At 39.0% G+C, this 17,713-nt stretch overlaps 1 protein-coding gene across 8 annotated transcripts in view; it reads left to right on the top strand.

The window, feature by feature from the left end:
* The first annotated feature begins 2,976 nt into the window (after nt 1–2,976).
* The window catches only part of CSNK1G3 (casein kinase 1 gamma 3), an 83,617-nt gene continuing 68,880 nt past the window's right edge, over nt 2,977–17,713 (top strand). For all 8 annotated transcript variants that reach the window (XM_054185422.1, XM_054185425.1, XM_054185427.1 and 5 more), the window contains exon 1: nt 2,977–3,149. The gene's annotated coding sequence lies outside the window, so the exon portion shown is untranslated. The remainder of the gene's footprint in view (nt 3,150–17,713) is intronic.

Here is a 17,713-nt window from a genome sequence, read left to right on the forward strand (position 1 = left end):
AAAAGTACCCAGCGTTGTTTGTTTTCTCTGTTTGCAGGCACACATGTACAGCAGCCAGGAACAGATTCCACCCACTGCCACTCCGAGTGGGGCTAAAAGTTCACTAAGTGCTGGCTCATGACTCTGTAGTTTACTATGTTTCAGTAATTTATCACACTCTGAGAAGTCTTAGCCTAGAACAAAAAACTTAAGCTAAAGGTTAGTCAGATGATCCATAAGAAAGAATTAATTTACTGCAGCAGCTTATATTATTGCCTGTTTAGCTCTATTTTTAGGTGTTGAGATCTTCTTAGGCACATGGATTAAGTTACAGAATCCTGAATGGCAGAAATTTGAAAGGACTGTGATCAAGATACCACAGGGAGAGCAATCATTCTAAATGAGCTTGACTGCCTCAAGGAGTAAGACTGTGCAAAAAAGATCAATATTTAGAACTAAATATGAGTTTAAAACATTGGATGGAAGGAAGAATCATATGATTATTTCTTCCAGATGTGTGAAAAGAACAAAGATCTTAACAAAGTGGAAGAGCTGCTGTTAAGGGAAATCTGAACTGTAATACTTAAAAGCCAGAAGTTATGCCTGTGGTGTTTTTTAATGCAATTACTTGTATCTAGTAATTAAGTATTTTAGCGTGTCATGGAGGAATAAGTTCATCAAAAAACCACTATATAAATGGAATTGTGTAGGCTTCTGGAAACAGCTGTTGAAATCTCAGTGCAAAACAATGAATATTGAAATCAAAGTTGAAATTTCAGATGGAATGAAATATCTTGTCAACTTTATGATAAAGTACTTTGTTTGTAAAAATAAAAAGCTTTGGAAAGTTAAGAGGCATGGTATCTTCGTATCTCACAAGCTCAGTTGTTTTGCTTTATGTTCAGGAATTTTCAAAGGATTATATGAAGGCAATAATGCTCAGTGTAGGATTAAACAGTGGAAGTACTTTTTCCTTCACTTGGAATAGCGTTCACGCACAAACATTGCAGGGTACATCACATTGTAAAGTTGAAGCCACAGCATTCCTTTCCTGTTTTATATACTTGACAGTCTGTGTTGTTCTTAACAATTAAGAGTAGAAACACATTTTAGATGTAGCAATTATCCACATTCTTCACCATTGCAGCCTAACAGACTGTAATTCTAACCACCCCAAAAAGATGCACTTTTTGTTTAAAATTCTGGGACGTGGAAGACATCTTTTCCTTTTGCACTCTGCAATACTAATTGGAACTAAGTATATGCTCACTCCTCTTTGATAAAACCATCTATTACAGAAAGGAAACTTTTAACGTAAAAGAGCACAAACCTCTCTGTATTGTTCCAAGACTGCATCCTGTATGATGCTAGAGAAGACCAGGTGAATTGCTGGAAGAAAGATGTTCTGAAGGTGAATCCCTGCTTCCTGTCGTAAACGAAGAGTTACACATTTCTGCAGATGAATGACAATGACGTTAGTGAGGTCTGCCTTTTATATACTGGCATACCACAAAATACATAGCATGAACACAGGACAATTATCAATGGGCTTAAATTACAAGATCACAGTTAGACATGGGCAAAATCTTTCTTAAGGGGAGTAACAGCACAGATTTCCTGTGGAGGTTTTTTGGCAAAGGTAATTAAATGTCTACTGAGACTAGGAAATGTACAGTTGGGGAAAAGACTGAGCAAAGGACTTTTTAAAGTCTCTTGCAGCTATATTGATTTTAATTTTTTATTCTGCAAGGATATCTAGAAGGTTCTGGAAAGAGGCAAACTTTCCCAAAAAAATGATTTGGGCAAGCAAGATCTGTCAGAAGCTCCAACGCTTTTCCTTTGCATCCACTCTCCTCTGTATAAGGAGACTGTGTAAAACAAGCTGTTAATAAACTTTTAAAGCTATTTTTATGTTCTCAAATGAAAAAAAATACCCTTTTACTTAAAACCTTAGGCCCTCAGTGGCCTAAATGCTCCTATCCCCTGATCAGAGAAAAAGAAAAGTGTCTAAGATCTTCTCTTTTGCTGAAGTGTTGGCACAAAGTCTATTATATAGGATTTTTAAGCCTATCTTTTAACATTTACATGGTATTTCCTGCAGCCATCAAGCGGGAGCGGGGTTCTCATTTCCCTGCTTCCCTCATGGATACACACGGAATGGCTGAGGCCGGAGTGAAGCTAGCAATGTGTAACCTCACCCACCTGTTAACTACAGTGACAAAAAGGTGGGGTTATTCTTATCAAACCCGGGGACTACAAGACGGGCAACAGCATTCTGGAGGAACTACCAAATGTGAGCAGCCCGACATCGAAGGATATCAGCGTCCTGGGGCCCGGCGCCCAGGAGCAGATTAAGGATGGCTGTATTTCCAGGCAACTGTGATCTGCAACTGACTCAGCCGCGCCCGGGCACAGGGCGAAGCCAGCCGTTCCCATTTCAAGCAGCTACCTTTGCCCCTGCTAGAGAGGGCGGCAAAGCGCATCAGCTCACCGAGGCTTAAGGCGAGAGGCTGAAGCGGCGCGGCTCAGCTCGCCGCCACCTCATTTGAACCGGATCTCTTAAGTTTTGAGGGGAAGCATCTGCGAGGGATCAGTAGTCAGGAGCCTCCCTGACTGGAGGGTCGCTGCCCGAAGCCCACCAAGCGCCATTCCCCGGCCGAACCCCTTCGGGCGCTGCAGCAGCCCGGCCCGGCGCGACCGCTACCCACCCCTCAGCGCTGAGAAGGGACCGAGCGGCAACGGCACCCACCGCCAGCCCCGCCCTCCCCCTCGCGCTGCCGCGCCCAGCCGCTCCCTCATTGGCTACCTGCTCTGCCCACCAGCGAGCCCCACCCCCTCCCGAGGCTTCCCGTCTTCCGAGTGGTCGGCGGGCACTGTCAATCTCTGTCGCGAAGGGCGCCTTCGGCCCCAACGCTTCCCCCTCTTCTCTCCCCGAGGCCCCGCCCACGCGCCCCCGCCGCATCCGGGAGGTGGCACGGCCCGGCCCGGCCCGGCCCCGCCCCGCCCCGCCCCCCACCACGGGGCTCCTGCCGGGTGCGGTGGGAAGGGGTGGGCGCTCGGGTGCCACCGCCGCTTTTCCGCCGCCTCGCAACACCTCTCCGGCGGCAGGGAGTCGTGCCCAGAAGTGAAGAGCTTGCCGCCGGCCACATTCAGCCCCTTTGCGGAGCCCGGTAGGTAGCTGTCCCTGGGCCGAGGGGCGTCGGTTGTGGCGGCCGAGGCCTTTCACCGCCTCCTTCCCTCGGTAGCCGCGGGGTGTGGGGGGCCTGCGCGCCCCTCGGCGGGGTGAGCCGGGCGTGCGGGCCGCGGCGAACCGGGGCTGGCGGTGGGAAGGCCCCTGGCTTTCCTGTAGCTCCTCTCCCGGGTGGCAAAAGCCGCCGCTGCGAGCCCTACGGCTGTTCTCGCCTTCCGAAGAAGCGTTGCTGGCCGGCTTGTGGGGTTCCCTGGCTAATGGCCGGTTTCGGTGGTGCCGGCGGCGGCGGGTCCGGCGAGCGTTGAGCTGTTTTAGCAGGAACAAGTGAGTAAGTTCGTTTTCCTGTTGTGTAGAAGCAGGTTGCTGGAGTGCGTTTGTACTGGCTTCGTTAGCAGATTATCGGCAAACTGTGCTGCCAGTGCTTTCTTTTTTTTAAGTTATTTACAAATACACTCTGTATGTTCATGTGGTTTTAAGTTTGATTCATTAAAGCCACTATGTGTGATATTTCAGGTGATTTGCTGTAAAACTTTTAAAGAGCTTATTTTGAGGCTTCCCTGGTGATTTTGCTGGCAAACCCTTAATGGGTGGTGAAGTGATGTGCTGTGGGCAAAAGAAGTTGGAATATAATCGAAGATTTTTTTTCGTGCATTTTGTATGTACGATTTTTTGTAAGCACATACACAGTTAGAAATATATACTGTCCAAATTTATCCTTTATTTTGCATGCTTTTAAGCTAATGAAATGAATCCTTGTGTCTTGCTACTGTACTTTTGAATCAAATGAATGTATTTGTTTATAAAATGTAAATGCATTTCAGAAGCTAGACTACCAGTTCTGCTATAGTGGTACATCATGTTTTCTGCAGGATTTTTTTCCTGTGTGATGAAGATAAAGATCTTCAAGGTTAGTTAGGAGATTCAACCTGTTTGTTTGGAAGATTTACAGGCCCTGTCTTAATAACCTCTCAGAAGTTTTTCTTCCCTGAAAAAGAAAAACGTCACTGAACCTGGAAAAAGATTTTTTTTTTTTTTTGTTCCTCATCCAGTTTATTTGTGTATCACTAATGAGACTGAATTTACTTCCTGTGGTAATTTCACTTTTTAATAGCCTCATAACTACATTAAATATATTTTAAAGCAGATGCATTGTATCAAAACTTAGTGTCCCAACTGCATCCGCAAAGTGTGTCCTATGAAAATAGGATTATTTATGCTGCATTAGTGACTATGCTAAGTTGTTCTGTGTTTAAAAGTATCAGTTACATGTATTTGTAACATCTTTAATTTTGTCTTGAAATTTTGTTCTAATAAAATATTAGGAAGTCTCCGGGTGTTTAAGATTAATTTTGTTTAGTTATGCTTTGAAAAAACAGGAGTCAAATGTGAGGAATAGGGAAGTGGCAGTGGTTACTTTTCTCCAGCATCTTGTAATTACGAAAAACTTTCTAAAGAACAGGGTATTGATCAGTTGTATTAACTATCTCTACCTGTCTTTTCTTAGTAAGTCACACCAGCCAAGCAGTTTTTTCTCAGTCTGTTGTGAACAAAACATATAGCTGCTTATTGTTCGTTAGGTTTTTCTTTTTACTTTTAACTGATTGTTTTGGAATGGCATACACAAGTAATAACACAATTAAAGGCACACACAAACCACAGGAGGAACAATGCTGTAAAGGAGTTTGGGGTGCTGCTTCTTCATGGTTGAAGTTCACTGATTCAACTGGAAACTAATTGCAAGAGTTTTCAGGCAATGCTGCATACCTCACCCACAGTTGTGTGGTCAAAAGAGCTGACACAGTGCTTAGGGGAAGACTGGGACAATGCTTTTCATCAGCGGACAGTGGTTAGATGATCTTAAACTGGTCATGATACCCAGGCTTTATTTAGCAATGAAAGTGGGATGGTATATTCCCAAGTAGCAACTAACGTATCCTGGAAGAGTAGGCAGAAGTGTAATGTTGTTTGCTTTGCCTCTGTGTCCTTAACATTCTTTCAAAAGTGTCTTGAGACTTCTGTATAGTTGTTTTCTCTGATCTATTAAAAGTTAAAAAAGGAGCTCTTATCTAATTGTCATATAATTTCTGGCAATCCTTAATTTGAATTTTTTTTAATTTTTTTTTTTTTGCTATGCATGGATGTTAACGCTTCCTCAGTGCTGCTGCAGAACCAATGCAGTGAAATCAAGCCTCCTGCTGCTGAGCTTGTTTTTCTGAGGGTAGTTCTGAGTGGCCTCGTAGATGTTGTCACTGGGATTATAGGGAATTCTAGGGGCTTGTGGGCTACAGCTGAAATAGTTCAGTGAAGAAAAATGTATGTGTTTAAGCTAAATAGTTGGGTAAATAAAAGCAGACTAGTAAGAAAGTAGCTAAAAACTAGACTGATGATCACAGATAAAGACACTGACTGGAACACGTATCCTTCCCTGTGACCTTAGGTAAGTCACTTACAATTTAATGTCTCTTCTTCAGCCTAGGAAGAATGTAGAAGAGACATACATGCCAGTCTGTGCTGTAGAATTGGTTTGGATTTTGGTCACTTAGCTTTCTGAAAGCAGTATTTTCAAAGGAAGTTATGAAACTCTTAGTAGTAAAGTACTATCTGTGTTCTAAAAATATAGATGAATTTATATTAATCAGATTTAGCTCCCATTATATTTAGTTTTAGTGTTCAATACATGGTATGTTCCTTACTCTCAGGCGCTCTCCTTCCTTCTTCAGGCTCCACCTTAGGTTTCCTGCAGCAGAGCCTCAGGCATCAGATTTTATAAAAATAATTAATTTAATTGAGAGGTCCAGCAACAGGGTCAGCCCGGGCTGGGTGCCTCCAGAGAGGGACCTCGAACAAAGAAATCCCTGGGCAATGACACCCTTGCGTTCTCTACACCTGCCCCTCGGGTGCTCTTCACGCATCTTGTAGTCCATTGCTAACTTTTGGTCTGGGGTCTTCTAACACCTTCTTGGACCTTCTGTGCCCAGACAGGCCATTGACTGCTCTTATCTTGTTGATGTGCAGTCTCTGCTGAGGGTTTGTCACCTCCTTATCTCCTGGCTTACTCTTCCTGCACCTGCGCTCCCTGGCAGAGTATGGGGAACAGAAAAGCTCCAGACTTAGGGAAAAGACTACCAAAACATCAGTGTGTTATCCACATTTTCCTCGTACTGAAAGACTAAACACAGCACTGTACCAGCTGCTAGGAAAATTACTGAGAAAATTAACTCTATTGCGGCCTAAAGGCTTCAGCAAATCTGGCTACTCATGCTAAGTAAAGCTAAGCACACAGCATAAATCATACCCTATTATAGCCCTAAGTAATTTATTCTAATTAAAACTTACTTAAGATAAACAACTAGTATCTCTCAACAGTTTCTAAGAGAAGGTGCAGAGAATATTTGTAAATAGTAAATATGCAACGCTTTCAGAATATTACAAATGTGTTTACCAATGCATTCTCCTAGGATGTTTATTGAACTGCATTATCCTTCATCTTTTGCATAGAGCATTTTTGTTCAAACATATTTCACTGTAGTTACCCTCATCCACTTTTCTGTCTCTTGTTTATTCCTTTATTTGGAGTTTTTGGGTATAGCTACTTGTAAAAGCTCAGCATATGTTTTAGGAAAGCTTTTTAACACAGGATAGATAATATCCACTTTCGGCTGTTAAAGGAAGGTGTTTTATACAAAATAAGTGTACCCTGTAGGTGTGGAAAGATGACAAATTTCTTTTGCTCTATGTGTGTCTAGTGTCCTATTGCTGCCTTGTGCAGTGGATTTAGGAATGGGGGGAGACATATTAATAGGTCAGAACTGTCTTTGCAAAATGTTTACTCTGATAACTGTAGGTTACAGAAGTCCATGACAGACACACAGGTAAGATTTGCATGCTCCAAGTAGGTTTATTACTTAATCTGACTTTGTGTAGAACATCACTAATGTAATTACAATGGTGTTTTCCTATGCTTTATGATCTTCCCTGTGAGCTTACTAGCCTGTCTAACTTTTAATGTACCAAGACTTTTTAAATAAGTTTCACTTAGCTAAAATCTGTTAGTAATTTAATGTAATTTTCCTAGAAAGGATTTTTTTTTTCCAGATTATATGGGTGTAATTGCCTGTGTGGGAATTTATACTCTTCACCAGCCACATGTTTAAATTATGTTGTTTTTGATCAAGACAGGATGTGGACTATAAGAACCAAGGGTAATGTTCTCTTCGGTAGTACAAGAATACAGACATGTTTTATGACAAGCAGGGCCTAGATTCCAGTTTAAAGTGTGTGGTTTGTCACACTTTCTTGTCGTTTCTGTTTATTCATTGAGGAATTCTTGGGGTGGTGTGCTCTTTATTCAGTAAACCATGTACAGTAACAGAAAGTACATGGAACAGTTTCAAACAGAAGCATAGTTAATGGTGATGTTTGGGTGGCAGTTAGCCTGTGGAGGTCATTGAGAACAAGCATGCTGTCTCTTAAGAGACACGCTAAACCTACTGTGAAACAGCAGTCATTGAGATGATGTTGCAGGCTGTTGGGAGGGTTGCCCTCTCTACTACCAGGTATTTTTTCCTCTGCCCCGTTCCTGTCTGTGCGATTTTGTACCTCCACTCTTGCTCTACATCTGTTTCTTGTATCCTCCACTGAGTTGATTCAAATTCTGTCAGTAGCCAGTTACTGCTGAGTGTGTGAACTTTCTATTGGGTTAGCAAGTCTAATGGCTTGGTAGAGGAGTTTGAGTGCTGAGGCTGGTCGGAAGTAGGCAACAGAAGCCGCAGGTACTTGTGGCCAGATGCAGCAGTAGAGGAGAGCCGTCATGCTGACCTTTATATTGTCTAATTGCATTTTTGAGAACAAAAATTCAGATTTCCGGGGACACCTTATAGTGGCCTTCCAGTACCTGAAGGGGGCCTATAAGAAAGCTGGGGAGGGGCTGTTTGCAAGGGCATGTAGCGATAGGACAAGGGGCAATGGTTTTAAACTAGAGCAGGGTAGGTTTAGATTAATATTAGGAAGAAGTTCTTTACAATAAGGGTGGTGAGACACTGGGACAGGTCGCCCAGAGAGGTGGTGGAGGCCCCAACCCTGGAGACATTCAAGGCCAGGCGTGATGACAAGCCTGATCTAGTTAAAGATGTCCCTGCTTACTGCAGGGGGGTTGGACTAGACGACCTTTAAAGGTCCTTTCCAACCCAACACATTCTATGGTTTAGATTGGCTGTATTGGAGCCTTAAAACTGTTCTTTTTCATTCAGTTTGTGTTTGGCCTTGAGGTGTTAATTAGCTAGTAAACGTTCATCTGTTATACTTGGAAGGCTGCATGGGCTGGACTGTATTTTTGTAGAAAAATGCTGTTGTGCTTCAGAAGTACAGGCTCCTTGGCAGATTACCTTTGTGATGCTGGAACTTGTGATTTAGTCCAGGGTAGGGCACACCTTTGTAGCCTACAAGAAAGTGCTATTTGAAAATTGTATTCTTATGTATAGAAAAACGTCTTGACTGTCTTTCTGTATTTAGGGCACTAAACATTTTCCAATTTAGCTTGTTATATTTGGACTTAAATGAAGCAGTTTGCTGTATGTAAAGATATGAAGCAGCTGTATGTAAAGATATGAAAGACTCTTCATGTTTCAACAGCTTTTTAATGTAAAGATATAAAGCAATCTTATAAAGGTGTTCAGTGTTGCTTTACAGGAGTTCCAGTTAAAATGAAGTACATAATTAATGTCAGATATTGATACTTATGATGTCAGTTTAAATGTAGATAATGTCCATATAAATACAGATATCTTAAAGTCTGCAGTAATCTTGGGGAGATGAAGTAATATTGTAGGGATTGCAGTACGGGACATGATTGCTCTAAGAGTAATGGTAGACATGTTTTACTGTAACCTCAACCACTAGTATTTTCACTTGTGCCTTGCAAACACTGGTTTCTGAAAAGAAGTTCAGTATAAAACATTATTCCTTTCTCTTTCTGTGGAAGATTGCCTCAAACAATTGCTACTTATTAATTTCTTACGGTATTCCAGAAGCAGGTTGCTCAATGTATCAGGTTATGAAAGTTTTTACTTCTGTTTGACGCTTGCTGCCAGTAGGCTGAGGTATCTCTAAATCTGGAGAGATAACAAATGATGAAACTTGAATTTACAGGTAACAGCAAACAGGCAGTGTTTTACTAACCGACAACAGGAAGGCAGGACTCTTAAGCCTTTGCCAGACTGAGAGATAAATGTCTTTGCCCTCCAGAAATGCTTTTTCAATGTTTGCTTTTAATTTTCTGACTTTGAGCTCTAAGTAAAATCTGTTGATTGTACTTGGAATTTTCTTCTGAAAAAAAAGTCTATTTTTTAAGGAAATAAGGTATTTTTGATCTGCAGTTCTCTCATCTACTGTCTGTAGAGATGTGGAACTTGTTGGTCAGTTTTAACAACCAAGCTTAGATTTTTTTTTTTATGCCTCTGAAGATACGTTCCTATAAGCTTCATAAAAACCAATTTAGATAGAGCAGATATTTGTTAACTATCCCCAGTGACGGAAGGACGTTATCTGTTCCATGTGGTAGTAGCTTGCGAGCTGTTCGCTTGCAGCTTGTAGTACTGGGCAAGCAACAGAACATCTCTCCTTCCCTGAGTAAGAAGTGAAGCTAAGAGTTTTATTGTGGAAGAAACTAGGGGCTTTGCAAAAAAGAGAGCTCAAGATGTAACAGAGAGTGGCCTGGGAATACTGTGGAAATGTTGAAGAGATCCAAGAAGCTGAAGTTACTGCAATGAGGCTGTGTGGGCACTGAACATTAATCTGTAGAGAGCTAAGGTTAGCTAATATTGCTGCTTTTGAGGAACAATTTGCTTAGTCTGGATCTATCTTGGTTTCCCTAAGTAGTAAATTAAGATTTTACTACACAGTGCCTGCATCAAGATACTGACACTTTCCCATTTTAGTGCATGAGAATTTTGTTTCAAATTAAAATTGATGTAGTTAGTTAATTGCCACGAGACTTTGGCAAAACTGATGTCAATAGTGTGCAGGTTATTTTGTTCTCAGAACTCTTCATTTACTCCAGATGATCTCATATTTAGTATTGTTTGGTTTTGTATAAAACTGCGGGAGACTTTTCCACTGAGTTTCATAGGAAGATGTTGGTTTAAGTATGTTTTATATTACATGACTTACGATGAATTTAAGCTCTTAAGTATGGCTAATTTTTTTCTTTAAACTCCTGTCACTACATGTTATGTGTTCAATACGAAGACACCAAGCATAATTCTAATTGGTGTGGTGTCTGAGGCCTTTTTATCTATAATATCTTATCCCATATTAAACTTATAAAACAAGAAAAAAACTTCATAGAAGCCTTTTTTTTGGTAATATTACGCTGTAGTTTAGTTTTAGTAAAGATGTAGGTAGACATTGCAGTGAAAGCTGTGCATGTGAAAGGGGAGTTGCAAGTGTGTCTGATAGTAAAGTACTTGGAATTCATTGCTGTAGAATTTAGGGAGACTATTGAAATAGCAGAGTCATTTGATCGCCATGTAGTTTGTTATTGTGAGAAAACAGATTGACAGATTCACAGTTGCAAAACTTACTCTGCGGGCATTTTCCTGTACTGTGGGTTATACCTTTCCTTATGTGCAGAGTTGTCAGTCAGGAACATCTATGGTTAACATCTGTTGTAATGTTGTATATTTTTCAGTGGCAAAAACATTGTCAAATTAAGTCTGAAGTCTTTGCTGATAATTTCTGCCTCAAACAGAAATAGAAGTAGTTTGGATTAAACCACTTGGCTGATTTGGAAAGTAAGCGTAGGGAAAGACTTACCAATATGGGGGGAGGGGGAAAAAAAACAACAAACAAACAGAAAAAAACCCAAGAAAAACTCGCACCAACTAACCAACTTACTGGTAAGTTCTGGTACTGTTAAGTTAAAGTGTGTACCAGAGTTTTGATGGGGTGGTTTATCAATCTATTTATTGTTACTTAGTTAAGTTTTGCTGAGGTCTAAGGATTTTGGAAACACTGTTTTTAGTAGTCCAACAGAGCAGACAGTTTGGAAGAAACTCTACAAAAACTAAGTGCTGCTGGGCACTGGGATTTAATACAAAGTGACTCTCCAGCTTGTGATTTATGCATTTTCTTTGCTTCTACCCAGGAAGAAAGAGGAAACATGTGACTTCTACAGTAAGTGGGTAACTATGGCTGTGACTTGGGCTTTGTTTGAGCTGTGGGACAAACCCGTATTTCCCACTTCTCACACTCTGGTGCATGTATCCGTACTGGCCACATATGGAAGAGCACACTTTGAGCTGCAGTTCAGTTGTAGTTGGACTAAAGTAGAAGAAAAGGGGTGAAGTTATAGGGGGGGAAAAAACCCCAAGTGATTCAGGAAGAGTTGAGAGGGCAAGTGAATTTCAGTAAGGTCAGAATGAGAAAAGGCAGAGCTACTAAAACATGTTCTCAGTAGTTCTGTATTGTCAAAACCTGTGAAACTTAAGTACGTGCCTCTGGGAGTTAGGCCAAATAAAAAGGAACACTCTTCAATACTACTGGTAATAGACGACTGTCTTATGGGATCAAATCATGATCAGTCAGGCATAAGCATGTGATGTCTTATTTTCTAGGCTTGTTTTTCAGGAGTGTAGCATAAGTAGTTAATGTCTGATGTGACTGCAGTTGCAAGTTGAAAAATTCCAGAGTTTAAATGATTTAACTTTAATTTGGCTCCCTTCTAATTTCTTCTAGTAGTATATGATGATGTAATTAAAGATAAGGGTGAGGAGGAATTGGTCTCAGTGAATTAACAGACTTTTCATTTTGAAAACTGTTATTCACAATTGCTGCGAAATGCTAAAGCACACTATGTACTTTATCCTATCAAAATTTTAACCTGAAAACAGAATTAGTGTCTTTTTGACTCTTAGAAAATGTGGTTTGTTTTTTTTTTTTTCACATGGCACTGGAGTGCTTCACCATTGTCCTGAATTTTGCCTGCAGACATAGTTACAGTGTTAGATGAAATGTAATGCTATCCTTGCTTTGTTTTCTAACTTTTATCAATGAATACATACTTTAGATGTATTCAACTTTGCAGTTTCTTTAGCCTAGCTTTAAGGTAATCTATACCTTTCAATTCTGCTATAACAGTTGAGTGCTGATGGTACAATGCTTGATGTAGAAAATTGAAACATCCATTATGTAGTATTAACTAGCTCAGCATTAGCTTTCCATCAGCTGTGGAATATATAGCCTATTTAAGTGTGTGAGGGGGTGGTGTTGGAAAAGTGAAAACCCAAATTACTGGAATGCTGCTTAACCATCAGTTACCTCCTTTCTCTGCTCCTTAGAAAATAAGCTTTAATACTGTCACTATTAGTTTTTTTTGTTATTCCTATTAATTATTCTTATTATTCCTAATATCACTCCTTTCTGAATACTGACTTTCAACTGTTATTTTAAAATGATCATAATATGATTCTGCAAGATGAAAGCATACACAAAAATTTTAACTGAGTAAATGCATTTATTTGCATGGAATCCAAAGGTGAAGCTGGTGGGATTTTGTAGTGAAAGCCCATAATGAAGTGTGACTTGTGGAATATGGCCAAACTTTTCTTCTAGGTCAGTGAAAAAATATAAATGTTTATGCACTGAACAGAAAATAGGAGCCTTCAGTTGATGTTCATTTCAAGTTTACAGAGCTGAAGAGATTACTTAGGGATCTTAATTGTTATGTAGCTAGTCCAGTCAGTCATTTGGGGAAAAATTATACTGAGTTAGGATGACCCTGAGTGCTATTGCAGAAGTCTTCTGATGTGACAGTAGTTTGACCAGAACTGGCAGTTGGGTGGTGGAGAAGGCTGCATTATTGTTGGTTAGGTAGTAGTCTTTCAAGTGACAAAATTAAATGTACAGATCAGGTACTAAAGTCTGGATATTGATAGTCTTCAGGTTTCTTCATGTGACTTCAAACCTTGGTACAAGAAAAGTTACAGTAATTTAACTGGAATGGACTTTTTAAACAAGCTTCAATAAAGATAAGGTATATTTTAGGTTAGTTTTTGTACAGAGGAAGATTTAATTAAGTATGTTAATAAATACAGTTGGCTTTCTGTTAGATTTTGTGTATTAAAGAAGGATTATACTTGGCCATACACAGTTTGTTGATGAACTTTCCCTCGGGAAATAGCTATATACATGCAAATTTAAAAAACTCATTCTAGAGTCTTGAGCTGATTATGTTCATTGAAAATAGTGTGTGGCAGTTGATTGTCTAAGAGGGAAATGTAATTTTGGATTTTTTTATATATACAACTTGACAGGAAAACTTGACTTTTTAGAAGGCTTGGCTGTGTAAATTTTTATTCCTGAGAAAACCACTCAGAGTCACCTTGATATTTTCAATTGGGCTGCTTATTTGAGTGAATCTTGTTCATATGTGTTTGTGGACTGAGACTGTGGGTATGTAGACTTACATTCAGTTACATAAAACTTTATGTTGTATGGGGAGAATCTTACAAAGCTGTAAAAGGAAACAGATATTTGTCAAAAATTCGTCACATTCAGGAATGCTGATAATCTCATTTGCATTCCAAAATTCCTAAATTCTGTTCCTGTTTTGCAAAGCAAAGCTGTTCAGTTAATCTAGAATGGGTTTTAGAAGGCAGAAGCAGTAAGAGTAGATGCTGCCTGAACAGTGCAGTTGTCTGAGGTAGTCATAGACAGTGAACAGAAGAATCTGTGGAAAACTTAGACTTTTAAGTAAAAAAGACAAAAGTGGTACGGTAGAAGGTACTTGAGATACAAACACCATATTGTTTGAAGTGCTGGTAATGCAAACAAAATTTAAGTGCAGTTGTGATATGTTAATCGCCTTAGAATGCTGAAGAGCACAAATAAAAATAAAAATGTTTTGAGGCCATGTATAGTGAGAAACACATGGCACAGCTGAGCTCCTGCATGATCTGTTATAAAGAGATTTCATTTGCCTTTGAAATTACTGTGTTTGCTTTCTTAAGTAAATATCTATATTTTCAGGTGCGAAGAGTTTGATCTGCATGTGATCAACAAGTAGTAGTTGCTTTGCTCATTTTCCTTCCTTGCTGCTGAAACTCTAAGAATGATTTCCAACTTATTAATATATTGCATGCTTCTTCATTCTGGAATCAATGTAGCAAATGTGGGCTCTGGTCTTCAGAATTTTGAAAGGCAAGCTCGCTGGGAAAGAATGTGAGCAGTGGTTTTTGATGGCCCAAATGTGGATGCTGCTGAACATCAGATTCAGGTGCATCTTCACTTCTTGTGTGTTCTGTATATTTCTCATCTTATTCATGTAGAGACACCAGTCCTCTTAAGTGAAACTGAAAATGTTCATCCTGGTTTCTTGTATTAGTTCACATCTGCTGTAAAGTCTTACTGTTTTTTGGAGGGGAGAATGGTGTTGCTTCAGAGGATCTGCATATTCCTTTTACACTTCTTCCAAGGTACTTGTTTATCTGGCTAAAGTCAGAAGAATAAGTACTTAAGAAATGAGAGAACAAAACATTCTTAGGTGAATCAACTAACATGTGAAAGTATGGTGAATCTTGAGGTGTGCTAGAAGTGGGAGAAAGGAAAGAGCAGATAATGCCAAGCTGTATTTTGTATTTCATGTTAAATGATTTAAACTAGAAAATTAGGCTTCATTAGACTTGCAAAAGTTTGAAATTCCCCATGTATATCAAATAGATTATATTGTTGTGAAGAAAATGAGATACTGATGAATGAGTTTTCACTACGTTGAGGTTACGTTTAGAGAACTCCTAAGAAATGTGACATGATACAGTAATGAGGAATTTCAGTATAGGATACTGGTAGCTGGAGAGAGAAACTGTCAGGAGAAATAGGTTTGGAAATGTTTTTTGTTTTTCAAAGCTCATGTCATGAGTATGTAGCCTCTGTGGAAGTTCTAAGTATGGAATATTTCAGCACTCTCATTTTGACTTTAGTTTTGACTGAGATGCTAATGATTTTGCCTTTTTTTCTGCTTCTGAAATTTGGAAAATCATGAGATAATATGCTTAAGTCAAAATGGCATTTGTTATGTTTATCTGAGTTATGCAATAAACCTTCTAACATCTGTTTTTATTTTGGAGTTTGTATTTTTATTGTGAAAGTATTTTTCTTTTCAGGCTCAAATTAGCAAGAAAAGGAAACAACTATCAAAGTGGTGTGATACCAATATTATAAGCATCTATTTGTATGAAAAATAAAGCAATAGGCAAATTTATTTGTAATATAATTTGTTGGAATAGCCACTCTACTTTTTGGGGTCACATGAAGATCATGTGAAGGTTTGAATTTCTCTCATTGGACTGAATTGAAAACAATTAAATATTTAATGATTAAAAAGTGGATTTATTTTTTAAGTAAACTATGAATCTTACTAAATAGTATATAAATTTAGAGATATTTTACAATTCAAATTCTATTCCAAGAGTTTTTCGAGGCTAGAAACTACTGTCATAAACTTTCAAGGGCTTTTTGATTGTGAACCTTTTTGCTGTGTATTTGAAATTTTGTGAGTGTACTCTGAGTGTACTCTGTCTACTGTACAAAACTCCATGTTTATATACGTGGAGACATGTATATAAAAATGAATGAAAATGGTACATTCATCTTAGTGGTATGCTAGGAAGAATAGCTTAAGCTTTCCATGAGGCATACAAACAATACCAGAAATAGTTGATTAGGTATTTGAATTGTGTATTGATTACCTCACAACAAAGCTGTCATTCTGAGCTTGATTTCAGATTTGTAGTATATATTGCAGTTTTTCTACTGTTAAATAGTTCTAAAGGAGTTTTGCTGAATAAAATTCCATGTTACTCTATCCGTGGTCCAGATGTGTTTGTATCGCTCAAACAAATATTGGAAAGTGAATGTGGCTGTTCTCCATCTGAAATAAGGGCTACTTAGGTGAATTATTCCATAAAAACTGTGTGTAATGTTAGAGGAAGGCTCTTGGAAGTCTGTGGCAGAGGCACTAGAAACTTTCTGCACTCTTCTCGAAGTTGTGAGGAGAAGCTTTGCTGCTAGAATAATGTCAGTGCCAAAAAACACAAGACCTTGGGAGTAGAAGTATGTGAATGAAGAAGCTTGAGTGGTGAGAAGAGCTGAAGGTGTATGAAAATGGTAGGAGCCTGGGTGAACTTTTAAATGCTTTGTGCTTAAACTGAAGGTGTTTTTTTTGTCTTTCATTTTCTTTCATGGAATCCTGTGTTTTCCTCCCTAGCTCTTGTAGTACTGTATGCTTTTTCTAAAACTAGAGAAAAATGTTAGTATGCTGATACTAGCAGTGATATAGGATCTTGTAATTAAACTCTGAAAGGCAATGTGTAGGGTACTTAAGGGAGCAGTTATGATTGCATGTTTCATTAAACTTTGTCACTTCTGACAGTGGAATGTTTTATTTAGCAGTGTTAATGTTCTCTTAATGAGTTTATTTAAGAGTAAGTCTGGAACATGGAAAAGGAAAGAAGTGGCTAGTAAGTTTTTATTTTAAAGGGGACTTGCTATGACATACACCTTGGAATATGTAAATTTGCATGAATTACAGTGCTGCTGCAGGCTTAGCCATTTGAGAGATTTATCAATAAAGAAGGTGCTTAAATTAGTTAGGTTTTTTTACTCGGCCTTATATAAGGTCCTAGAAAGTCTTTGTTGCTGCAGAGTAGGGTTCTTGTTATATGGCATAGTCTTTGGTAGTATTAATTGGAACATTTTCAACTGAGATTTAGAGAGATGTGTAGATATATATCTCTGTAATCTAGGGATATCTAAAATGTTTTTTAGGTGTCACTTCTTCTTATATGCCAATCCCTGGTTTAGAATTTGAATTTTAGCAGCCTGACACTTTCTGGCAATAATTTGACTGACCCTGTGCAAGACATTAGAAATACTTGTGTGGTAATAAAACTCAATGGTGCTTTAAAATTGCCAGCCCAACTGGGGCTTTGAGATTTTTTGTACCAGTAGATGTGAAGGAAATTGTTTTTGAGTGGGTATGTATGGTCTCTGGTAGTGGTGTAAAGTAAACAGCTGGCAGTTCTTTCCAGGGCACTTGAAAGAGGAAAACTGTAATATGAATATGATTAGAAGATTTGATCAGATTTTTGTGGCCTTGTGTAATTATCCTTTTTTTCTTATAGCTGGTGTTGCACTGCTCTATTAAGTTTTGAAAACTGAATCAAGGAGGAAAAGATAAGAGGATTTAAAGGAAAATGTCTCCAGTGTAGTTTAGGTAAAGATTGTTTTGGTTCACAGATTTTCTGTAGCAGCATATGGTTGCTTAATATATAATGTGTTCTTTTGGGTGATTTGTGAACTTGGAACAGTAGCAGCAATGTTGAGTATACTGAGTGTACGATGGAACAGAAGACAGAATAGAGCCTGAATGTTTTTCTAACTCACCCATTTATTCACCATGTATATAATATTAATGTTTTTCTTCAGAGCCCTAAACAGTTTTCTTTAGAAGTTTAGGCAAATATTCTTTTAAGTATAAATCATTCGGAG

Source organism: Rissa tridactyla, chromosome Z (assembly GCF_028500815.1).
Source record: "Rissa tridactyla isolate bRisTri1 chromosome Z, bRisTri1.patW.cur.20221130, whole genome shotgun sequence".
Lineage (NCBI taxonomy): Eukaryota > Metazoa > Chordata > Aves > Charadriiformes > Laridae > Rissa > Rissa tridactyla.